Below are 26,539 nucleotides of genomic sequence, written 5' to 3' on the forward strand. Positions count from 1 at the left end.
ATTCCTTGCCTGCCCACAAAGTCCAGCTCCAACTCGATCTACAAATTCCCTGACTCCACCACCGTTGTTGGCCAGATGAGAGGAAGCGATGAGTCAGACTGCAGGATGGAGGTTGAGAACCTCATTGGGTGGTGCCAGAACAACAACTTTGCTCTCACCAAGACCAAGGAGCTTATTGTTGATGTTAGGAAAGGGAAGCCGAGGTCCACATTGATGGGATGGAGGTGGAGAGTTTCCAGGGGTCCATGCAACATGAAGAAGATACACCATGACACGACTATTTTCTAAGGAGATTTGTCAAGTCGTAAGCTACTCTATCAAACTTCTACAGAGGGTTCTGTGGGAAGTGTACTAACTGTTTTCCACAGGGCCTGGTTTGATCATTCAAGTGCTCAGGAAGGCAGAAGGTAGCTGATGTAGCCAGGTCCATCACTGCTCCAACATCCCATCCAGGGCAGACATCTGTGTGAAGCGCTGCCTCAGGAAGGCAGCCAACATACAGGACCCCCGCCACCCTGGTCACCACCTTCTCACTGCTCTCTTTGGGCAGAAAGGACAGAAGCCTGAAGACCAGCCACTCTCAGTTGAGGAACATATGTCTGTTTGGACACTCCCATTGGCTCCCATGGCCCCTCCCAAAGGCTCCTGAATAAAAGGTGACAGTTCCACAGCCCCCTCCCCAGTGCAGGACAGTCGAGCAGCAGGGCCAGGCCTTTGTTCTATAGCAAATAAAAGCCCATCAGTTTGCACAACTTCAGTCTTTTGGAGTTATTGATCGTGCATCAGAACAGTTCCTTTCCAATGTCTCTCAGACTCATGAATACTAATCAGGGACTGATCTGACACCATGAAAAAAGTCTGCACTATTGCAAAGTCACTGGGATAAACCATCCAGATTGTTAGGTCTGCTTTGTTCATGAATGAGTGAGTCAGACACCAGACTGAGTCGAAATCAAGGTTCTTTGTTCTTTATTACCGGATTGTAACACTTGCAACTAACAGTGTTAGTTGGAGAAGGCACATTCTGCCATTATCAGCAAGTGGTGTTTTTTTATACCTCAGGATACGTACTTAGTAAATTATCATACCATTACATTTTCCAATGAATAAACTGTTGCTATCCTTCTCTGCTAGCTTGTTGCACATCAATTTGTCATTACCACTCTTATCTTGAGAGTACAAGGTCACAACTGCATCTTGTTACAGCCCAGCACTGGGTGACTCCTTCTTCATTCCCAGCTCATGATGTTTTTACCTAACAAGATCCAAACCTCCGACACAAACAAAAATCATTTAGCCCCTCCCCTCGGCACCCTCTCGCATCCCAATTCCAATACCTGGTACTTCTTCAGCCAGTCTTGAGTCAGTCTCCAGCAGTCCGCAGACCTGTGTGAATCCCTCGACCGCAGTCGCTAGCAGCCATCTGTGATCTTCAGCCTCAGAGCCCCCTCGCTGGTCCGCTGCCATAGGCACTGTCCCATGGACCATTGCCTCTGCTTCTCCTTCTTGGGGGAGGGGGGATGGCCTCCCCATTTTCTGGTGCCCTGCGCCAGTCCTCTGCTTCCCTGGAGTCTGCAACCCCTCGTAGCCACTGTCGATAATAGGCGCCCCCATCTTGGGCACAGACACACAATCGCAAGATCAAAGATATTGGAGCAGAAGGAGGCCCATCGGCCTAGCCAGCCTGCTCCACCATTCTAATCCAGAGCTGATCCATCCCCACTCTCAACCCCATTCCCCGGCTTTCGCCCCGTAGCCTTGATGCCCTGACTAATCAAATACCTGTCAATCTCTGCCTTAAGTACACCCAACAACCTCACTTCCACAGTCACCTGTGGCAACAGGTTCCCCAGACTCATGACCCTCTGACTAAAGAAATTTCTCCACATCTCTGTTTTAAATTGACATCCTTTTATCCTGAAGTGGTGCCTTCTTGTCTTAGACTCCCCAACCATGGGAAACGTCCTTGTCACATCTACTTTGCCCAGACCTTTCAACTTTCAGTATGTCTCTATGACATCCTGCCTCATCCTTCTATACTCCAATGAGTATAGTCCAACAGCCGATAATTGTTCCTCAAATGCTAATCCTTTCATTCCTGGTATCATTCTAGTAAATCTGAACCCTCTCTTTTCTCAAATAAAGTACCCAAAACTGTACACAGTCCTCCAAGTGAGGTCTCATCAGAGCCCTGTAGAGTCTCAACATTACATCCCTGCTCTTGTATCCTATGAACGACAACACTACATTTGCCTTCTTCACCACCCACTCAACCTGGAGTCTAACCTTCAGGATGTCCTACACGAGGGATCCCTTTGCACCTTGGAATTTGAATTTTCTCCTCATTTAAATAATAGTCTGCCCATCTATTTTTTTCCACCAAAGTGCATGACCATACACTTCCCAACATCTGCCACCCCTTTGCCCGTTCCCCTAATCCATCCAAGTCTCTCCGTATCCTCAGCACCACCCACCCTATTTTGGTATCATCTGCAAATTTAGCCACAAAGACATCTATTCCATAACCCAAAGCATTTATTAACAACACCGACCCCTGCGGAACACCACTGGTATCTGGTAGCCAACCGGAATAGGATCCCTTTATTCCCACTCTCTGCTTCCTGCCGACCAGCCAATGCTCTAGCCCTGTGGTCTGCAGGGTGCTCACACAAAATGGCTGACTTCAACTACAGTTGTGGTTGGATCGTTCTTTAATCTGCAGATTGGGTAACTTTCATTCACCGCTACTACTGAAATGCCATTCAGGAGTCCATGACAAAAGTTACCCCGAACAACTATAATACATTCTCTTTTCTCCTGATCCGTAGTGTACTGTATAATGTTACACCGATCATAAAGGACCTCACCTTTTAATATCCAATAGTTAGTTCCTCGCATATACAAAGTGTCTCTAAGTTAGTACGCTTGCTATATAATATTTTACCAATCATATCAATACCTTATCAATATTTAGTTTCCCGCATATGAGAAGCCTTAGGGGGCGAATCCGTGCAGATGCGTATCAGCAAGTGCTCTATTGCTGCTGCGACCTTCATTGCTCTCACATATTTTGTGTTTCAGCATTTTGCTAATTTATTCCTTCTGCTGTTTTCCCATCCTGTTCCAAAACCCATCTACACCATACTAGCCCCTCGCTCTACCTACAGTTTAGCCAACTTCTTCATTCCCCCGTTGTGATTTTATCACAACATACACAGGATCACAAAATAAAACTATCACGGTACCTCCTGGGGTCCCATAAGTCCACTCTCGGAGGCTCATCGGCAAAAGGAACTTTACAGGGAGTTTGTAGGGTGTCTCCCTCAGTGATCCTAGTGCCGTTCCCTCCTCCTCCGAGATGGCTCATACTCTAACCCTCCTGCCTGTATTTGATCCTGCGTATGCTGCAATACTCATTCCAAGGACTCAACAGCGGCCTCTGAATCTCTTCTGCTACAAGTTCTGTCTGAATTTGTCTTTCTATCTCATCCATATTCCACAGTTCACCTTCATCTCTCTCTATTCTTTGCGGCATCATGGGGACAGCTGGATTAATTTGAGCCAAAAACATTCTTCTTACCAATGGTAGCAGGCAGCATCCGACAAGTAATAGTATAAAGTTTACACAATACATTCTTACTCTAGCCAGTTACTACTAAGTACAAATTACTACTAAGTACGAAGATTGACAGCCTGCTCGTTGATCGGTTCAGAGTAAATTCCTAAAGTTAGTCATCGTGCTAATTGGTCCCTTTGAATTGCCTTGCCCACCTTAATAGAATGCTGCAAAATCTAGCTGCTCTCACTGGCCTTCCTCACTACTTATCTTCCTTGCTGCAAATAACAATAAATGAATACCTTCATCCCAATATTTTCCATTCTCCAGACAATAAATTCTCATCACATTTTTAAGAGTAGAATGAAATCTTTCCAAAGCTCCCGGATGGTACACAGATGAAGTGATCTGTTTTATTCCCAACTCTTAAATCAACTGTTGAAACAACCCAGACATAAAATTAGATCCTTGATCACTCTGGATCTCTTTAGGTAATAACTACGTATGGTCCAGAAAATCTAGCTTTCAAAGGATTGTCATGTGTTGGACACAAAATCAAAACTTTACTTCCTGTCTTAAAATTCCTCACTTGAGCTTTCCTGTCAAATAAATGCTTCATTTTACCCTGAGCCATTTCTAAATTCTCTTGAGCCAAAGTCCACACTTTTTGTAACCTATCTTTAAATTTAGAAACATAATCCAGCAAATTCAACTGCACATTGTCATTAACCCACTGTTCTTTTGTCAACATTAAAGGTCCTCTAACCTGATGTCCAAACACAAAAGGGCTGAAACCTAATGACTTCTGCACAGCCTCCCTTGCTCCTCTATATTCCCCAGCCTCCGACACTCGGCTTCCCAAAGCTCCAGTTCTATCTGAGTCTGTATCTCCTTCTAATCCCACTGCCCAGTCTCAACCCCCACTCATCCCATCTTTTGCAGCATCATAGGGGCGGCTGGGCTTACCCAAGTCAAAAAAGCTTTCTTAATCAATGGCAACAAGCAACATCCGGTCAAGAGGAGAATTGCTAATGCTACTACTACAACCATCACAATCTTGGTAAACCACGAAACCCAAAGGTCAAAATTCACATGCAACCAATTAAAAATTGGTGGCCATAGCCAGCATTGTCCTTTAATTCTTGCTGCAGAGTCTTAAGTTTATTCATAGCCTGAGTGAAGAAGCCATTTGGAGTGGTGTTGTTAGGAATAAAGGTACAACATTGCTTGCCAAACATGATGCAGCCATTAACCAGTCCAAAGCCTGTCAATTCCACCATGTCATCTTGCTTGTCACATCGACCTGCTCTCCTAGGGGATTCAATGCATCATTGGAATAATTGATAAATTTCTGTTGGTTATAATAAATATAGTTAATCCATTCACCATTCTTAGATACTCCAATTGCTGGGATGAAAGCCTCAAAACCTGCAGCTATCTCATTTCTTGCCTTATATTCGTTGGGTATGCCGCGCGGTAGACTACGTAATCTAGGGTCCCCAAGGTATTCTCCTCTAGTTCGGTGATAAGGAGTCAAGTCTGGAGAAATCCATATCTGATTCATTAACATTACCCATGCACATTTGCCTATCCAATTATACGGGAGAGTACCCCTAAGGTCTTCACAATCCCACCACGTCTGCTAAAGGTTCCTCTTGGGAGTTCCAAATATCAAAAGGAGGAGATGGCCATCTATCTTCCCCTGATTTATTTTGCTTTTTCCATTTCTCAAAGCCCCCGAAACATCAAAAGTGGTTTCACACAGGGCCTTAAAGAGTCCAACTTCATCCCTGGTGTGAGAACTGTGTTCTGGGGAGGAGTGGTGACATTGACTGTAGCTCAAGGATGCGTCCCTTTGCATTTCCACATTAGGGTTGTTATGTTATAATATATGGAAGCTTGACAGATCATACAATACCATGGGCACAGTCCCGACATCTCCGAGTTGCTCATCCACTCCTGGCAAGTCTTGTTATTATAAAGGGCTGGGACTTGCATTAATGGGGGACTAGTCATAGCTTAAACATAACAATCTGATCTTCCCACTAAGGCGGCTGTATAATTTGCCCACTTATACACCACCCATTCATCTGCTATTTCTTTTTTTTTGAAAAATTTATTTAAAAGTTTACAAAATACAAGCATAAAATACACTAGTCAAAAAACCCTCTAAATTACCCCCTATACCCCCCACGCCCCACCAACCTCTGACTATCAATCCCCCCCCTCGGAGCTTAACATACACAAAGAAAAGTATTAAACAAATAAAGTGGGTTAGGTTACAATACATAATTTGAGCAATTCAAACAAAAATGTTAAAAAAAATATTTACACGTCCAAATTCATTCATTTCAAATATGGAGTCCACATTTTTTCAAAAAAGGAATAATTGTTTCTCAAATTATATGTAACTTTCTCTAAGCATAAACATGATTAAATTTCATTATGTCACCTCTGTATACTCAACTCTGCATCATTTTTCCAAGTTACTGCTATACACTTCCTAGCTACTGCCAAGCTCAACCAAATAAGTGCAATCCAAGATTTATCTAAATGCGTTGTTAATGGATTCATATATCCTAATAAATCCACATGCAAATTTATTTGAAATAAATCTCACAAAAATTTTATAATTCTTTTCCCAAAAAGGTTTAACCTTTGTACGCAGAATGAACACCACACCGGAAACACAGATCAGAATCTCTAAAACCATACCTCTTTAACTTTTCAGGATTTAAATATAACTGATGCAAAAAATTATAATTGACTAAACTGTAACGCACATTAACTAATTTTGTGACACTATCCAAACATAAGTCAGACCATTCTTCCTCAGAAATAGAAGTAGATAACTCCTGTTCCCATTTATTTCTTATTCTCAATACACCTGCCTTCTTCATTTTTGATTGTAACAAATACATTTCAGAAACAAACCCTTATCCATAAGTAATATTTCAAACTTCAATTGTATTTGTAATTATTACCAATTTCTCGACCAAAACTATTCTTTAAAAATATCAATAAAGTGGATTGATAATAGGCAAACAATGTATTTTGTGATATCCCAAACTTCTCCCTAAGTCTATCAAATGAAAGAAATGAATCTGCCTCAAAACAATCTTCAATTAATACCAAACCCTTTAAATCCCATTCCTTCAGATAAGGATTGTGCATGGAAAAAGGAATCAACCAGTTTTGATACAACGGAATTTTAATTGAACATACTTCTTTTGAACCTATAAGTTGACTCCATACTTTAAACAAATGAGTTAAAATAGGTAACTTATATGTTTGTAAAAGCAATACATTCCATTTATATATAAAATTATGTATTGATCTTTCTTGCATCTGATCCATTTCCACAGGGATCAATATCAAACAGTCTACTAATATATTTCAACTGTGCTGCCTGATAATAATTTTGAAAATGTGGTAATTGAAGGCCTCCCAAATCATATGATCACATCAACTTTTGCATTGATAATCAAGATAGTTTACCTTTCCATAAAAAAGAACGTATCACTTTATTTAATTCTTTTAAAAATTTCCCCAGTACCGGACATGGAATTGATTGAAACAAATACTGAATACGTGGATATATATTCATTTTGATACAATTTACCCGACCAATTAATATTAATGGTAAATCCTTCCATCGATTTAAGTCAGACTTAATCTTGTTTAACAAAGGTAAATAATTTAAACCGTACAAATTCTTAAACTCCTTGTCAATAATTACACCTAAATAGTTAATCTTCTCTGACCATTTAAATTTAGCCCACTCAACTCGATCAAAGGCTTTCTCAGCGTCTAATGCTAATATCATTGGTTGCTGTCTTGATGCATTAATTATTGTAATTTAGTAATATTATCAGCTGAATATCTATTGTTAATAAACCCTGCTTGATCCACATGCACCAATTTCAGTAAAAAATGAGCTAATCTAATTGCTAAAACTTTTGAGATTTTGAGAAAGTTGAAAGAACTTATCGTTGTAGGTTTAATGAGATGTTACTTAGACGACCTGAATTTGTTTTGTTTTTAAGAGATAAGATTAAACTTTTCTGGAGATAAATGAGGGATCAGTACAAAGTAAATTTATGTTGTGGGATGCTTTGAAAGCATATTTGCGAGATCAAATGATCAGTTATACAGCTAAAGTGAAAAAGCAATACACGGTGGAACTTTTGGAGTTAGAGAAAGAGATTGCAGATTTAGAGAAAAAGTTCCAGGAAAATGCAACAGAAGATAATAAGATACAATTATCTAATTTGAAACTTCATTATAATACGAAGCAAACTTATAATTATGAGAGATTGCTTTTAGGTTCAAAACAGTGGTATTATGAATTAGGAGAAAGAGCATATAAAGTATTGGCATGGCAGTTGAAAACTGAACAAACTTCTAGAACAATTAATGCAATATGTGGAAATTCATGTGTCACTTATAAGCCACAGGAAATTAATGAAGAATTCTGTGCCCTTTATCAAGATTTGTATACATCTGAAGGTAATTTGGATACTGAACAGATTGATACTTTGGTATCTAAGTTGAATTTATCTTCTTTGGAGGAGGAAGATGTAAACTTGTTAGATGCTTCATTTATGGATTTTGAACTCAAAGAGGCATTACAATCTATGCCGATTGGTAAATCACCTGGTGAGGATGGATTTATGGTAGAATTTTATAAAGAATTTCATGATTTGTTGTTTCCAGCGTATATGGATGTATTGAAGCAGGTTACAGATTCTGGGTTGTTTCCTGAATAATTTTTGACCAAAGAAAGATAGAGATCCATTGAAATTTGGTTCTTATAGGCCTATATCTTTATTGAATGTAGACTATAAGATCGTCTGCTGTTTCAAAGTTGTTTCTGCTTGTTCCATCACACTATCAGTGCTTTCAAATAGGGTCAGGATCACACAGCCAGCAAGCCACAGCATCCGAATCATCTTCATCCTGAATTAATCGAGGTCTAAAAGAGATCAAAACTCCTAATAATCATTAGTCTAACATTCCTACCACTCAAGCTTATAATTAAATATTTCTGCTTCATCCTTCATTATCAAAAACAACATTGTAATATATAATACTGTAGTTAGTACTGTAATTATTCAAAGCTTATACTGGTACATTATTCACCTATTCACCTGATACTATAAAAATGTAAAATTACTCACTTGGTTCCATCCTGGTTCCATCATCCCCCCTTTAGTTGGCAGAGCCAACCAATTTACAATGATGGAGATGGATCCAGGAGGATCTGCCCTCAACCTTTATTGTGGTCGGGGTGGTGAGAAGGACCAAATGTGGTCCCTCCCATCATGGTTCCATCGAACCCCTGACCCTGTTGCGCATCATCACAAATGACCCTGGGCGTATGTGAGGGCAAGTCTAACGTGAAGGTCATTTCAAAAGCTGCGCACACTCTAGAGGCTGACTGGCGAAGGGTGCGCGTTAATGCCAGAATATATATAGTCATTTCAGAACTCATGTGGTGGAGGATGACAGGGAGGGGTGACTGATCGGAAAAGGGTGTGCATAGTGGATGGCCATAGATGATCTCTGTGGGTGTCAAGCCATGTCTGGTAACTGGTTCTGTGTGTATTTGGTATAAAGCTGTCAGCAGCAGGGAAAGCCAAGTGCCTTTGAGTCAAGACCGCAGTGCCTTTGAGTCAAGACTGCAGTGCCTTAAAGGAGTCTTCCTCCTGCTTGGTAGTTGAAGCTACTTCTTCTCTGGTCACTGACTCCAACCTTCCACTGAGCCTTGATGGCTCAACTCATGATCAGACATCTCTGTGAGAGGAGCTGTTTGCTGGAGATTACCTCTTCTCCAACTTTACACTACAACCTGTCTTCTTCTTTGAACTGTGAATAAATTTGTATCTTGCGAGGTCTCTTTAAGAGTATTCCTGGCTGTCTTAGTTCTGTGTTCTGTAATATTCTGCACAAACTGGCTGTGTTAGCTCTTTTTCTGGGCTTCCTGCCAATTTGCCTAGATGGTAGAGCATTAACTCCTTACATAACACATGCACTACAGTAGAGGCCTTGTTGTCCCTTGTTGGGAAGGCCTCAACCCATCTACTAAAGCAATCTATTATTACTAAAACATATTTATAACTCTGATATCTAGGTAACTCAATAAAGTCCAGCTGCATTGTATCAAATGGTCCTTCTGGCAAAGGAGTTTGACCAACCTGGCAAGAATGACCTTTACCTGGATTAAAACGGGCACAGGTGAGACACCTGCCGCTAAGTACCCAGGCTGCCAATTGATCAGTTGTACAAATTTGCCCAGCTGGAGTTACCCAAAGCTCAAATACATCATCGTAACAACCGGAATATTTCCATTGCTCAATTTCTCTATCAGAGGTGTCCATCTGGTGGAGTCAAATCTCCTGAATGGAAGGCATAAGGCTCGTTGAGGAGGACTCACGTTACACTAAATCTTTGGGGACCCCATCCTGATAACCCTGCCCTGCAGCTTCAGCTGTTTTACCTGCTGCCTCATTAAGTTTAGAAATCATGTCTTTGCAGCACGTATGTGCTGCAACTTGAAGGAGAGCTACCCTTTCTGGGAGTTGGATTGCTGATAACGAACTCTGAACCATTTGTTTATGGGAAATGGGGGTCCCTGACGGTGTTATAAAGCCCCGATTTTTCCACAACCATCCAAATCATGTGCACCCTGAAGATGTACCAGGAATCTGTGTAACTGTTTACTGACAGGCCCTTGGAGAGAATGCAAGCACGCACTAGGACGAAGAGCTCTGCCTGTGGTGCTGAAGGAGCTCCTTCCATAGTAGCGGCCTCCAAGGTTTGTCCCTTCTGAGATGGACAGATCAAGGTCTTGCGAAGGGTGGTCAGTCAGGTCCTGCCGAGGTAATACTGCGTCACCTGTTTACATTCTGTAAACAGTCGTGCTTCGGCTCCTCCGTCTCTTCTGGTGGATGCATCATAAAGGTGGCTGGATTGATTGTTGTTGCCGAGCGAAAGGACAAAGTATATCTAAGTTAGAACGCTTGCTTTATAATATTTTACCAATCAGAGACCGCAGTTTATCGACACTAGCTCGTTTCTCACATAGCTCGTTTCTCACTTATGCGAAGTCTCAGGGTGCCAATCAGTGCAGATGCATATCAACAAGTGCTCTAGTGTTCTCTCAGATCCTGCTGCCACCTTCATTGCTTTGCTCTGACATATTTTGAGTGTCAGTTTTTTGCTAATTTATTCTTCTGCTGTTTTCCCATCATGTTGCAAAGCCCGACTACACTACACTAGCCCCTAGCTCTACCTACAGTTTAGCCAACTTCCTCAGCCCTGCTGGTCCCATTCCTGGAATTCCATGGGCTCTCATCCTGTCGAAGACCTTTCAAAAGTCCAAATACACAACATCCCCGGCATCTCCCCTGTCGATCCGACTTGTGATCTCTTCGAAAAATTGCAATAGGTTTGTCTGGTTCGGGCAGCAGGTCGAGTTCAATGGTGGTTAGGTGCCAGAGAGTCATGGTGGACAACTGTCTGTCAGAATGGAGGCCAGTGACAAGCGATGTGCCTCAGGGATTGGTGTTGGGTCCATTGTTGTTCAGCATTTACATTAATGATTTGGATGATGGGGTGGTAAATTGGATGAGTAAATATGCAGACGATACAAAAATAGGGAGTTGTGGATAGTGAGGAGGGTTTTCGGGGACTGCAGAAGGATTTGGACTGCTTAGAAGAGAGGACTGAAAGGTGGCAGATGGAGTTTAATGTAGATAAGTGTGAAGTACTTCATTTTTGGAAGAATAATCAAAATAGGACATATGCAGTGAAGGGATTGAGGAATACAGAGGAACAGAGGGATCTTGGAATAATGGTTCATCGTTCTTTGAAGGTGGAGTCTCATCTAGGGTGGTAAAGAAGGCTTTTGGTATGCTGGCCTTTATAAATCATAGCATAGAATATAGGAGTTGGGAGGTGATGTTGAGACTGTTCAAGGCATCGGTGAGGCCAAGTTTGGAATACTGTGTACAGTTCTGGTCCCCAAATTATAGGAAGGATTGTGGCGCTTGCAGGAGCTGGAAGAAATCACTGCTGCCACACCGAAGATCGTTAATGATGGTTTTTATTCATATTCAGCATGCCCCTTTAAGGGCAGCATGAGCTCAGTCACCTGGTGCATTGTGATGTCATAATCGCTGCCCAGGGTGGGCGCTGGAAGGGATGCTGGAGTCAGAGAGAAACCTCTGACGATGCCATTTCCCCATGGCTGCTCCACTACGTGGCAATACAAGCAAGGTAATTCATCAGAAGGATGTGTGCTGCCACACAAACCCCCCCAGAACCAGCTATGCGTCATGCAAGACCAAATGAGCAGCCTTTAAGCAGTCCACAGTAAACCATTCTTTCCTGCCCCCAACATCTAAAGTAAAGGTGCCACCCGACCGCCGGAGAACCTTGTTCGGCCCTTCATATGGGCGAACACAAATTGTGCCACATCCAGATCTTTTGGTCGATGAGATGGTTGGGTGGCGTGGTGCAATGGGAGCCAGCGGGATTAGGTTGCCCAGTCGTTTAGAGAGGTCCACAAGTCGCTCACCTTCATTGTACGTTGTCTCGGCCTCTGTGCCGAAGAATTTGCCTGGCAGGGAGAGTGGCGCGCCGTAAACCATTTCTGCTGACGAGGCTTGCAGGTCCTCCTTGGGCGCCGTCCTAATCCCAAGGAGAACCCAGGGCACTCGTCCACCCAGTCGGGGCCGGAAAGTCTTGCCGTCAGAGCGGACTTTAGGTGTTGGTGGAACCTCTCTACCAACCCATTAGACCGTGGGTGGTAGGCCATGGTGTGGTGCAGTGTTACACCTAAAACCCTTATCAACTGCAACCATAGTGCGGAGGTAAATTTGGCGCCTCTGTCGCTCGTGATATGCGCCGGCATGCCGAAACAAGCAATCCACTGGCTGACCAGGGCTCTAGTACACATCTCTGCTGATGCCTCATTGGCCGGGTGCTCTGTCCACTGTGGTCAACAGGTACTGCGACTCCCTGGACACCAGCAAAGAGCCCACAACATCCACGTGGATATGCTGGAAACTCCTTGTTGCAGAGTTGAAATGTTGAACAGGGCCTGCGTGTTCCGGTAGACTTTAGACGTCTGGCACCTGATGCAGTTGTGGGTTAGCACTGCCACCTCCTTCTTGAGGCCATGCCAGACGAATCACTGCACCACCATGCACGCGGTAGTTTTTACTGAGGGGTGGATGAGATCGTGGATAGAGCTGATGTCCCTTGACCTCCACTCCTGTGGGACTACTGGGTGTGGTGAGCCGGTGGAGGTGTCGCAGAGCAGCGGCTGAACAGAGACAGGAAGCTGGATATCTTCGAGCTGAAGACCTGAGATTGCGGTCCGGAGAGCTTGAGTTCCAGTATCGTGTGCTAGGCCTGCGCTCTAGTTGCATGTAGTTGAGGCCAGGAGCTAGCGTGCTGATGGCTGGGTGGGAGAGCGCATCTGGAACTACAATGCCCACCCTGTGCCGGATGTCTTGTCATGAATTCGGACACGTCGAACAGGTGGCACTGTTGCATGGCCGACCACGGGTTCTTGGCCATAGGCAGTGCTTAGATGAGGGGCTTGTGATCGGTAAAAATGGTGAAAGTTCTGCCCTCCAAGAAGTATCAGAAGTGGTGGATGGCCAGGTACACCAGCAAGAGGTCCCATTTCAATGCACTGTATTTAAGCTCCGGCGGCCACAACTGCTTACTGAAAAAGGCTAGTGGGCACCACTGTCCATCCAGCCACTGTTCCAGTACTCCCCCAACCGCCGTAGTGGAACCATCGACCGAGACTGCCGTGTGCGCTTCCGGGAGCGTGTGCACTAACAAAGTCGCCTCTGCGAGGGCCTGTTTCGTTACAGCGAAGGCCTCGTCCGCCTCCTCTGACCAGGCCAGGGTCTTCTCTTTCATCGTGATCAGCGTGAAAAGAGGGCGCATGATGTGGGTGGCGTTGGGGATTAATCTCTGGTAAAAATTTACCATTCCCACAAATTCCTGAAGGCCCTTGAGGGAGGAGGGTTTGGGAAAATGCTAGACAGCTGCTACTTTCTCCGGTGCCAGAGCTGCCCCAGATGCTGTGATGATGTGCCCCAGGAACCGCAATGTTTGTTTCCCAAGCTGGCATTTGGCCTCGTTGATCGTGAGGCTGAATTCTGCCAGCTGGGCAAACAGGGTACAGAGATGGACTTTGTGCTCTTCACGGCTATAGCTGGCTACCAGGATGTCATCTAGGTTGATAAAGACAAAGTCCAAATCACTACCCTCTGTGTCCATGAGGTGCTGAAACATCTGGGCCGCGTTCTTCAACCCAAATGGCATCCGGAGGAATTCGAACAAGCCGAAAGGGGTAATAATGGCAGTCTTTCCAACGTCATCAGGGTGAACCGGGATCTGGTGGTATCTGCGCAGCAGATCACCTTTTGAAAAGAACCGTGCACCATGGAGGTTGGCTGCGAAGTCCTGGATGTGGGGGACTGGGTACCTGTCTGGAGTCGTGGCATCATTTAGCCATCTTTAGTCTCCGCAGAGCCTCCAACCCTCTGATGACTTCATGAACATGTGCAGTGACGCTGTCCAATCACTGAACGATGCTCAGCTCCTGGAGCCTGGAGAATTCCTCCTTTGCCTGTTTTAGCTTCTCCGGTGGCAGCCACCTGGCACTGGACTTTCGTGGAGATGTGATGGAAAACTCTATGGTGGGGGGAGACGACATCGAAGCATGGCTCCAGGGTGGCAGGAAACTCACTGAGGATCTCGGCGAACTCGTCTGTGGTGGTGGCTACCGTGGCAATTTTCGGTCTGTTGTCATCCGCCATGCCCAGGGGCACCGGGCAAAAGGTGTGGGTGTTGAGCAGCCTACTGCCCCTCATGTCCACCAGCAGACCATGACCCCTTAGGAAGTCAGCCCCTAACAGGGCAGTGCCCACTGAGGCCAGGATGAACCTCCAAGTGAACTTTTCATCCCTGATCTCTAACTGTGCCCTACGGGTGCCACAGGTCTTGATTGCGCAACCATTGGCAGCCCGCAGGGTTGGACCGGGGGTCTGGATGTGAGTTTCCAGCACTGCAGGGGAAAGGGCGTTCAGCTCAGCCCGTATCCACCAGGAACCGGCGGCCCGTGGACTTGTCAATGATGTAAAGGAGGCTGTTCACGTGGTCAACTGTCGCAGCCATCAATGGCGGTTGGCCTGGCCATTTCCCTGGAAGTCGCAGGGCTGGCGGCACTTGCAGGTTTTCAATCCCCGGCGCTGGTGATAAAAGCACCATGTTGACTGAGGTTCCTCCAGCTTGTGCTTGGGGGTATCCTGCAGGCAGCGGGGCACCGGCTTGGAGACTTGGCTGAGGGCTGCCCGGGCTGTGGCCTTGCGGGGGGTTGGAAAAGTCCTCTTTGGACAGATGGAGCCGGATATCTTTTGGCATCTGTTCAAGGAATATCTGGCGGAAGAGGAAACATGGTTCATGATCCTCCGCCAGGGCCTCATTTCGTCCATGAGGGCTGAGGGGCTGCGATCCCCCAACCCATCCAGGTGTAAGAGCCTGGAAGCACACTGCTGGGGACTGAGGCCAAACGTCCCTAGGAGTAGATTTTTGAGGGCAGTATGCTTGCCCACTGCTGGTGGCCGGTGAATGATGTTGTCCACTCTTGCCGCCGTGTCCTGGTCCAAGCGCGCCCATGATGTGGTAAAATTTTGTGGCGTCGGCTGAGATGTTGCGGAGGTGGAATAGCCTCCACCTGTCCAAACCACGTCCATGGGAGATGGGGCCAGAAGGGGGGAAGTTTGAGGGCTACTGCGTTCACCTCAGCTGCGTCCATCGTATGCTGGGTCCAGATAGCCATCACCACTGTGGCACTTGCAGGAGCTGGAAGAAATCATTGCCACCACACCGAAGGACATTAACGAATGTTTTTATTCAAATTCAGCGCACCCCTTTAAGGGCAGCATGAGCTCAGTCACCTGGTGAATATGACATCATAATTGCTGCCCAGGGTGCTCAGGCTAGAAGGAGTCAGAGAGAAACCTCTGACGACCCCATTTCCCCATGGCTGCCCCGCCACGTGGCAATACAAGAGGGGCCGGTTCACCATGAGGATATGTGCCGCCACAGGATATCAATAAGGTAGAGTGGGTGCAGAGAAGATTTACTAAACTGTTGCCTGGATTGAAGTATCTAGAATACGGAGAAAGATTGAGTTGACTCGGTCTATATTCATTGGAGTGTAGAAGGTTGAGGGGGGATCTGATAGAGGTGTATAAAATTATGAGGGGGATAGATAGAGTAGATATGAATAGCCTCTTCACCTTGAGGGTAGGCGAGATTGGAATGAGGGGTCATAAGTTAAAACTTATAAGGCAAAACTTTAGAGGTAACAAGAGGAAGCTTCTTCACTCAGAGAGTGGTGGCTGAGTGGAATGACCTTCCGGAAGATGTGGTTGCAGCAGGGTCAATTTTGTCATTTAAGAGAATGTTGGATGAGTGCATGGATGTGAGGGGGTTGGAGGGTAACAGGTAGGAGGAGTGGAGGACTAGTGGAGTGCACTTTAATCAGTGCAGACTAGAGGGGCCGAGATGGCCTGTTTCCATACTGGTTATATGATTTTCCTTTAAGGAAACCACAATGACTTGGGCCTATCTTTTCATGCACCTCCAATATTCTGTAATCTCATCCTTGACAGTTGACTCTAACAACTTCCTAACCACAAACACCATCCTCATAGGTCTAAAATTTTCTTTCTGATCTCTCCCTCCCTTCTTAAACAACGAAGTGATCATCCAGTCCACCGGAACCATGCCAGACTCCACTGATTCCTGGTAGATCATGGCCAATGCCTCTACTATCTCTACAGCTACCTCTTTCAGAACCCAAGGTGCCTTCCATCTGGTCTGGGAGAGTTATCGACTCTTAGACAGTTCAGTTTCCCCAATACCTTCTCTTTCACAATCACATTCACACTCACTTCTCTCCTGAGAGAGCCATGACAGGCCAGCATGCTACTGATGATCCAAAATATTCATTCAGGTCCTTGGCCATCTCCCTGTCTCCAAATACAATTTCTCCACCATCGTTTTCTATTGATCCATGTCTACTTGCTCATCTCCTTTCATAATTCATCTTTTCCTTCCTAATCACCTTCTTTGCTGTTTTCTCATAGTTTTTAAAACTTTCCCATTAATTTTTCCTTCCTTGTCTGCCCTCCTTTTGCATTTACCTGGGCTCTAACGTCTCTTGTCAGCCACAGTCGTCTCATTTTCCCATTCACAAATTCCTTTCTCTTTAGTCTGTACTGGTTCTGCCCTTTCCTTGTTTGTCGCAGAAAACCAGGCTCTGCTGTCTTCCCCATTAGTGTATTTTTTTTCCCCAATCAACTTTGGCCAGTTCCTCTTTCATATTACTGTAATTTCCTTTACTCCACTGACAAATCCAGCCTTGTAGAGGCTACTCCAGAAGAGCTACTAAAGAAATACGAACACACACCAGACTAGTCAAGACTGATTTATTCAGGGTTTACAGGCTTCTTTTACATACTGTGTGTCCCAGGTGGGACGTCACTATGAGATTACTGCCAACCCACAGCAAGTTTAAATTTGGCCTTGTAAGTGTCACACCCTTCCAGAAGGAGACTTAACAGCTTAATGTGCTGTTCTTCAGTACTCAGTATCCCTCGCGTACAGTCCATTAGGTGAGTAGGCAGACGTCCACATTAGGGTTCTGCACGCCCGCAGAACTGTGCCAGTGACAGTTTGCATTGCCGCGCTGTGCGCCTGCTTGGCCCACTACGCAGCCGCCACATCATGTGCAGCACTCATATTGTGGTTCTGCACACCCACAGAACTGCACTGGCGACAGATTGCGTTGCCATGCTGTGTGCCCACTCAGCCCACTACATGGCCACTACAGCCTCCCCTTTTCAAATTTCAAAGTGAACTCAGACATATTTTGATCACTACCTCCTGAAGGTTCCTTTTCCTTAAGCCAAGAGTGGCCAACCTTTTAATTTTTAATTTAAACGAACAGCACGGCAACAGGGTGCAGTGAACTGAGATTCACTGGCAATCGGTTGGGTAGATGGTTGGATGCTCCCCCAGGCTCCGGCCCCATCTATCCATGTATAACCCAGGTTTCCTGCCTAAACCCAGAGCCCTACTGAATACCATTGTAAGACCCTACCCTTTGTATAAACTAATAAAAATGTGTGTTCTCCCTCCAGTCGTGAGAGCTGTTATTCACACTACAATTTTATTAGCTTATTAGCTAGAAGATGGAAGTGCTTCTCAAGCCACGTGCGCTCCTGATCGATCCCAAATGCTGCTGAGGAGTTTAATTACTGGCTGGACTGCTTCCAGGCCTACCAGGGACGTGTTTGACTTGGATCAACTTGAGAGGTTGGCCCTCGTTTCCAGGGTAGGGACTAAGGGGGATGCAGTCATTCAGGACTGGGCAACCAACAATGCTGCCATTTAGGCTTTGAAGGCTCAGTACCTGAAGTCGCAAACGAGGTCCTAGCAAGGCGTCAACTCGCTCTATGTCGGCAGCAGTCTGGAGCGTCCATCGAAAACTGTCTGCTTGACCTGTGGACTCTTGCCAAGAAGTGCCAGTATGAAACGGCTACCGGCCGTGTTCGTGAGGAAGAGCAGATCCGGGATACCCTAGTCGCAGGAGTCTGCTCGACATACATGAGGCAGTGACTGCTTGAATCAGGTAAGAAAGACTTGGCCAGCCACGTTGAATTGGCCAAGTTTCTTGAACAAGCCCAGCTCGAGTCCGACGACAAGGCCACACACACCCTTCCCAGGACTGGCAGCCCCCAATACCCCTACCCTAACGGCAGCCACCTCCCTTGCTCGAGAGCACTCCCACACTAGAGAGTACTTCTTCTGCGGTAGAAGCCAGCACCCTCATTCTCGATCCTCCAATAAGAGGGGACACTGGGTGAGGGTCTGCCATGTGGGAAATCCACAGCCTGCACAGCTCTCAACTCCGACTCCAGCCTCAAGCCATCACCCTCAGCCCTGAACTCGCTAGAGCCTACCTGCTGCGCTACTTGCCGAAAGAAGACGGCAGTTGGAAAACGACGCAAAAAGCCTCGGTAGCCATCTTGCCGTGATTCAAATTTAGTGCCATTATCGTCAGAGAAGGAAGGGTGGCCATCTTGCTGCGTCATGAGGGCGACACCATCTTGCCTGCTGGTGCATCAGGAAGGAGGGGGCTACTTGAGCAAGGAAGACTACGGAGTCTCCAGGTTCCTAGCACTGATGGTTCCGGACCAAGACAGACCACATCAAATCAGCGACTCTATAGTCACTGTCAAGGTAAACGGACACTCAACTAGATGCTTAATAAACACTGGCTCTAATAAAGCTTCATAACCTCTCAGATTGTTTGGGAATACAAACTTAAACTCTATCCTAATTACCGCATATATCTCGCATCTCATTTGCACTCTACTCATATCCAAGAACATTGTACATTGGTCTTTTGAAAGGGGGAATTTTGTAAACTTCGGTTGTATGTGCTTAATGATTTGTGTTACTGCTGGGTCTTGACTTGTGTCACCTTAAAAGTGTGACTTTGGAATATTCTGGTCCCCTCCCTCCCATAATGGTTCGAACTGAGGGCCATTAAAATCGGAACCCTCTCCACACTTATTATTGATCCCACCCCCCCACTCCTCTTCCCAAACATGTCTCTGGATTGCAAGCTGATTGCTACAAAGAGCAGGCAGTACAGTGCTGCTGGTCGGGTGTTCGTAAAATCAGAGCTCCAACGCTTGCTCAATGATAAAATTATTAAACCCAGCACCAGCCCGTGGAGAGCGCAAGTGGTAGTGGTAAAAGGGGAAAATAAGTCCAGGCTAGTAATTGGTTTCACACTCCTGGATGCATACCCCCTCCCTAGAACTTCAGACATGGTGAATGATATTACATAGTATTGGGTCTATTCGACCATCGATCTGAAAGCTGCCGATCACCAGCTGCCAATCTGTTCCGAGGACTGTTCCTATACCACTTTTGTGGCAAATGGCTGTCTCTATCAATTCCGGAGGGTTCCTTTTGGTATTACCAATGGGGCTTCTATCTTCCAGAGGCAGATGGACAGGATGGTGGACAAGTATAGGTTGAAGACCACCTTCCATTACCTTAATAATGTCACCATCTATGGCCATACCTTAGAGGATCATAATGCCAACTTTCAGAGTTTTCTCCACATGGCAAAAGCTCTGAACCTCACATAATTCCAGCAAGTGTGTGTTCAGGACTAAATGACTGGCCATCCTGGGCTACATGGTGGAGAATGGTATTATCGGCCCTGACCCCGGTAGGATTGTTAGAGCTCCTTATTCCCAGGACCATGAAAGCTTTGAAGAGATGCCTGGGGTTTTTCTCATATTACGCCCAGTGGGGCCCTCAATACGGTGATAAGGTTCACCCCCTTTTTAAAATTCACTACCTTTTCTCTCTCGGCTGAAGCCCAAATGGCTTTTATCTATGTCCGAAGCCACATTGCGAAAGCCACCATGCACATGGTAGACGAGAATGTACCTTTCCAAGTGGAAAGTGATCCTTTGGACTTAGCCTTGGCCGCTACCCTCAACCAGGTGGGCAGACTGGTGGCATTTTCTCCTGGACCTTGCAAGGCCACGAGGTCCAGAATCCCTCTGTGGAGAAAGAGGCTCAAGCCATTGTGGAGGCCATCAGGCACTGAAGGCACTATCTGGCTGGTAGGAAATTTGTGCTCCTCACTGACCAGCGCTCTGTCACATTTAGGTTCAATGACATCCAGAGGGCAAAATTATAGCAACTGGGGCTCATTATTTATGAGCGAGGAGCTACATCAATACCTGCTGGTGAGGGGCATCGCATCCAGCAGGACTACTAGGTACAACTCCTGGGGGAATGGGCAGGTTGAAAAAGAAAATGCCACGGTCTGGAAGGCCTTAAAATTGGCCCTCAAGTCAAGAGGCCTTCCAGACTCGTGCTGGCAGGATGTCCTACCCATGGTGCACTACTCCATTCAGTCGCTACTCTGTACAGCGACCAATGAGACTCCTCTCGAGCTTTTCCTCCATTTTGAATGGAGATTGGCATTAGGAACAGGGCTCATTACACCAGGTCCAGTTTTCCTAAGAAAGCACATGAGGAGAAGCAAAACTGACTCCCTGTTAGAGAGGGTGAAACTGTTCCATGCCAAGCCTATGTGGAGTACCCAGATGGCAGGGAAGACACCGTCTCTGTTACCTGCTGGAACAGAGAATCCATTGCCTCCAGTGATCCATGGGTTCCAGAACCCTTTCTCTCCAATCAGGGCCTCAGGAGAGTCATCCCCCTCCAACAAAGAACAGTAGACCCTACCACCTACCATGCCTCCCCTACGAGGGGACTAGAAGAACCCAAGGCCCACTGGTGCTGAGGTGCTTCTCCAGGATTTTCAGACCCCTGGATCATTTAAATCTATAAATAATTGTATATATTCTGATTTTATTTTATGCTGAGCCTGTGTTCTCTGTCCATAGGCTCTAATTCTGCAGGAAGGGGAAAATGCAGTGAACTGAGATTCACTGGTGATGGGTTGTGCAGATGGCTGGCTCCTCCCCCAGCTCTGCCCCCATCTACCTATATATAACCCAGGTTTCCAGCCTGAACCCAGAGCCCTACTGAAGACCCTTGTAAGACCCTTTATTATAAGCTAACAAAAGCGCATGTTCTCCCTCCAGTCGTGAGAGCTTTTATTTGTGCTACACAGGCCATTTTAACCCATGACTCCATGCTGCCCAATTAGCCTACACCCCTGGTACATACTTGTGGGAGAAAATGGTCCATTACTGTGCTGAATGTCTAAAATAAAAATTAAAAGATTGGCCACCCCTGTTTAAACTCTCTAATTACCTCAGGTTCATTACACAGCACCCATTCCAGAACAGCTGATCCCCTGCTGGGCTTTATCAACCAGCTGCTCCAAAAAGCCATCACGTAGGCATTCCACAAACTCTCCCTCCTGAGGTCCAGAACCGACCTGACTTCCCCAATCTAAAATCCTTCTGACACGCCCTATCTATTTCCAGTTGTGTTTTGTAGTCCACATCCCAGCTGCTGTTTGGAGGTCTGCAAATAACTGCCATTAGGGTCCTTTTATCTCTCCCATTCCTTAACTCAACCCATAAAAATGGACTCCACCTCTTCTGCTCCGAAGATTTACTATTATTGCCTGCCAGCAGAGCCACCCACCCCCTCCACCTCCTTACCCATCCTTCCGATACACTGCGTATCCTTGGACGTTCAGCTCCCAATGACACCCATCCATTAGCCACAACTCAGTAATGGCTGCAGCATCGTGCCCTCCAACCTGGACCAGTACAGCAGGATCGTCCACCTTGTTTCTAATGAGGTAGAACACCTTCAGACCCATTTTTGCATGTACTGCATCTCTGTCATCCCTCCAGATATTAATTTCTCTCATCACCTGCTACAGACCTTCTCCTGCTATTTGTCCCTGCCACCCCACCCACCCCCTGCCCCTCTTCATGCCTACTCATGAACACTTTGGTTCCCAACCCCCTGCCAAATTTATTCAAACCCTCCTGAACTGCCCACCAAGATATTGGTCCTCTTTGGGTTCAGATGTAACCCACCCTTTTTGTACAGGTCGTACCTTCCCCAAAAGATATCCCAAGAATCTGAAGCCCTGGCGCATGCACCAGTTTCTCAGCCACACATGATCTCGCTAGTTTCCCCCCTCCCTAGCACATGGCACAGGCAGTAATCCTGAGATTACCTCCCTGGACATCCTGCTTCTCAGTATCCCACCTAATTCCCTGTATTCCCTCTTCATACCTCCTGATTTATCTTACTGATGTCATTATTGCCAACATTAACCAAGACCCCTGGCTGCTCGCCCTCCCATAGAACAATTACAGTACGGAAACAGGCCATCTCAGCCCTTCTAGTCCGCACCGATTTACATGAAACTCCACTAGTCCCATGGACCTGCTCCCTGCCCATAACCCTCCAACCCCCTCACATCCATGTACTCATCCAATCTCCTCTTAAATGACAGAAATGACCCTGCAGCAACTACCTCTTCCAGAAGATCGTTCCACTCAGCCACCAGTCTCTGAGTGAAGAAGCTTCCTCTTATGTTACTTCTAAAGTTTTGCCCCCTAACCCTTATGACCCCTCATTCCAATCTCTCCTACCCTCAAGGGGAAGAGCCTATTCACCTCTACTCTATCTATTCCCCTCATAATTTTATATACCTCTATCAATTCCCCCCTCAACCTTCTATGCTCCAATGAATAAAACCTAGTCTGCTCAATGTTTCTCCGTATTTTAGATACTGCAATCCAGACAACATATTAGTAAATCTTCTCTGCACCGTCTTCACTTTATTGATAACCTTCCCATAATTTGGAGACCAGAACTGCATAAAATATTCCAAACTTGGCCTCACCAATGCCTTGAACAGTCTCAACATCACCTCCCAGCTCCTATATGCTTTGATTTATAAAGGCCAGCATACAAAAAGCCTTCTTCACCACCCTATCTATATGGAAATCCACCTTCAAAGAATGATGAACCATAATTCCAAGATCCCTCTGTTCCTCTGTATTCCTCAGTGCCCTCCCATTCACTGCCCATGTCCTATTTTGATTATTCGTCCAAAAATGCACTTCACACTTATCTACATTAAACTCCATCTGCCACCTTTCAGCCCACCTTTCCAAACAGTCGTCCACGAAAACCTTCCTCATTATCCACAACTCCCCCTATTTTTGTATCATCCGCATATTTACTCATCCAAATCTTTCATGTAAATGACGAACAACAAAGGGCCCAACACCGATCCCTGAGGCACACCACTTGTCACTGGCCTCCCCTCAGGATGTTTTGGACACGACCCGAGGTTGCAGTCTTTTGAAATAAAACCACCGTTGCCTCCATTTAAAGCCTGCATTTAAAGCCTCCATTTAAAGCCTGATGGCAGTCAAACTTGGTGGTTGGACCCTGGAGGAGCCTGGCGTCTCCGCACCAGGACCACACCAGTGGCAGCACTTCCATTACAGCAGCTCTGGCAGTGCAATCCCTGAGGGAAGAACACTTCCAGGGTCATCCACTTTGGAAGGAAAAATTATCAATCAGATTAATATTTAAATGTGAGTTGAGTCTCCAGGTGGCGCTCATGGAGTGAACACGTTTTGGTTTTTGCTCCATAAAATTTACTATTTTTAACCTGTATCCACCTTTGAACTAACTTCACAGAAGTCATAAAGATCTTTATTACTTCTCTATTTATACTTGAGTCTGAAAATTTTGAAGAAATGACTGAAGGAAAAGCTACACGTGCTAAAACCTGGGCAGAAGAAGGTGACGGCCGAGAGAAGAAACAACCAGACATTAAACTAAGTGAGATGACCTTCAATGACTTTTTGAAATTTTTTCGCGATGAATTCAAAGATGTTTGTCGCAAAAAAGACCTAGCTGAACTTTCTACAGCTTTAATTGCCTCAGAAGCTGAAACCAAACAAACAACATATCTTAATTGCAGCTCTTCAGACTGAAGTACAACAAAAAGAGATTAGACTGGCTGAGGTCGAACAGAAACTTTCCAAAGCAATTAAACAGCTAGAAGCGCTCCAGCTGAAAAGCATTGATTCAGAGAACCGTTCCAGAAGACAAAATATTCGTTTGGTTGGAATTCCTGAAGGCATTGAGAAAGGAGATCTCCTGACGTTTTTTGCTGAGCTATTAAAAGAAGCATACCCATCCGAATTCCCTGCTGATCCACCGCTACTCGATAGAGTACATCGTATCTGGAACCGAAATGCTGAAGCTTCTAAACCCAGAGTGGTGATGGTCCGTATGCACTACGTGAGTACAAACGATAGATTGATTCGTACAGCCAGAAGACTTGGAAATGTGACTGTTCGTGGCTTTAGTCTAAGAGCCTATGAAGATTTTAGTCTGGAGGTAGTACGGACTACCTTTAAAGATCTGTTTAAAGATCTGATGTCTGAATGTTTTGAGAAGAAACTGAAACCTGCGCTCCTGTATCCTGTGAGGCTCAGAATTTCTCCGGAGAACCAAGCTCGTCAAATATTCGACTCCATGTCTGCAGCACGGAACTACCTGTCGGCTAATTTCCCGTCTAGTGCGACCTCTCAGCCCGAGTGACCGATAAAAAATGTGGTAGATATCGGTCTTTTTCAGGTTAATAGTCAGACTCTGATTTCTGACCATTCGAAAAGTAATAGATCATTGTAGCTCTAATTATCCTGTTCATCTCTAACACATTTTTATATATTTTTTTTCTCCTCTGTGAGAATTTTTTTTTAATATATAAGTGTATGTTTAATTTTATATTAATCTATACTAATAATATGATTATATTCTTTACTATTTTATTTATGAGTTACTGAAAATGGCGATTTTTTATTTTTTGTTTATTAAAACATTTCGCGTTTTTTTTTACATTCACCATTTTCTCTTTTATTTTCTCATAAAATCCTTCTTATAAGTTTAGGTGGTGGATCTTACCTTAATATTAGGAGCTGCCGTCTGAAGACATAGGGGTAGGTTTAGTGTTATTTCTTCTTTTTTCTCTGATCACTCTCTGGTCAGATGGGGGGCATTTTGGGTAGGGGGTGGGTTTTGTTTTTCTTTCAGGGGTTTTTATGTTTAATTTTCTTTCGTTTTTTCTTGATTTTTTTTTAGAACTACAGATATGGCTGACACGTCGTCATTTCCGGTCCTTCCTTATATCTTAATTTTTCTTCTGGGCGCATGGGTCCCTGCTTTGGTTAACCCTTTATATACTGGAGGGTTGACCTAAGTAATGGATCAAAACATTAATTTTGTCTTTTGGAATGCTAATGGTTTAAACCACCTGTTTAAAAGGAGAAAGGTCTTTAAAGTATTCCAGAGACTGAAAGCACAGATTATTTTTTTACAGGAGACTCATGTGAGGAAGGAGGATAATCTGCGTTTTTTTAAATCTTGGAAAGGCCCACAATTTCATGCCAACTCATGCTCTAAGACTCGAGGTGTATCTATTTTTATTGATCCCTCTATTACATTTGTTCAACATGACATCACTGTAGACCCTAACGGCAGATTTTTATTGGTTACTGGGTTATTATTCAATATTAAGGTTGTCATGGTTAATGTTTATGCCCCGAATGTAGATCACCCTGAGTTTTTTAGATCTTTGTTTACTATTTTACCCAATCTAAATGAATATCATTTAATAATGGGTGGGGATTTTAACTGTTGTTTGAATCCCCTGCTAGATAGGTCGAAACCTTCACAGTTCCTACCGAATAAATCGGCTACATATATTAACTCTTTCCTTACTAACTCCGGAGCTGTTGATATTTGGAGATTTCTTCACCCGACAGATAAAGAGTTTTCCTTTTTTTCTCATGTATACCACTCATACTCGAGAATTGATCACTTTTTTATTGATTCACGTTTTATTTCACTTGTAACTGCTTGTAAGTATGACATTATAGCCATTTCGGATCACTCTCCATTACAACTCTCTCTTAAATTCAAAGACTCTGTTTCTAATATTAAGCACAGGCGTTTTGATGTTACATTATTGCAAGATTTAGACTTTGTTAAATTTATGAAAGAACAAATTAACTTTTTTTTTTAACAAATTACTCTACGGAAATTTCTTATGGAATATTGTGGGATACATTCAAGGCTTATATTCGTGGTCAAATTATTTCTTACTCAGTAGCTTTGAAGAAATGATCAAAAACAAGACTCATCTATTGGTTGAGAAGATTAAAGACATTGACAAGAAATATGTGACTGATCCTACTGAAGAACTTTACAAACAAAGAATTGAACTGCAGATGGAATATAATTTGTTACTTACATCTTCGATTGAAAACCAGTTAATTAGATCTAAATCTGATTTTTAAGTGCATAGTGAGAAATCGGGTAAACTGT

The 26,539-nt window shown here is 44.7% G+C and overlaps 1 long non-coding RNA gene across 1 annotated transcript; it reads left to right on the top strand.

The window, feature by feature from the left end:
- Positions 1-11,773: 11,773 nt before the first annotated feature.
- On the top strand, positions 11,774-18,987 carry LOC138736384 (uncharacterized). The gene is made up of 2 exons (XR_011340249.1): positions 11,774-11,836; positions 17,833-18,987. It is a non-coding gene; the product is annotated as an uncharacterized lncRNA (long non-coding RNA).
- The last annotated feature ends 7,552 nt before the right edge of the window (positions 18,988-26,539 follow it).

Source organism: Narcine bancroftii, chromosome 6, assembly GCF_036971445.1.
Source record: "Narcine bancroftii isolate sNarBan1 chromosome 6, sNarBan1.hap1, whole genome shotgun sequence".
Classification (NCBI taxonomy): domain Eukaryota; kingdom Metazoa; phylum Chordata; class Chondrichthyes; order Torpediniformes; family Narcinidae; genus Narcine; species Narcine bancroftii.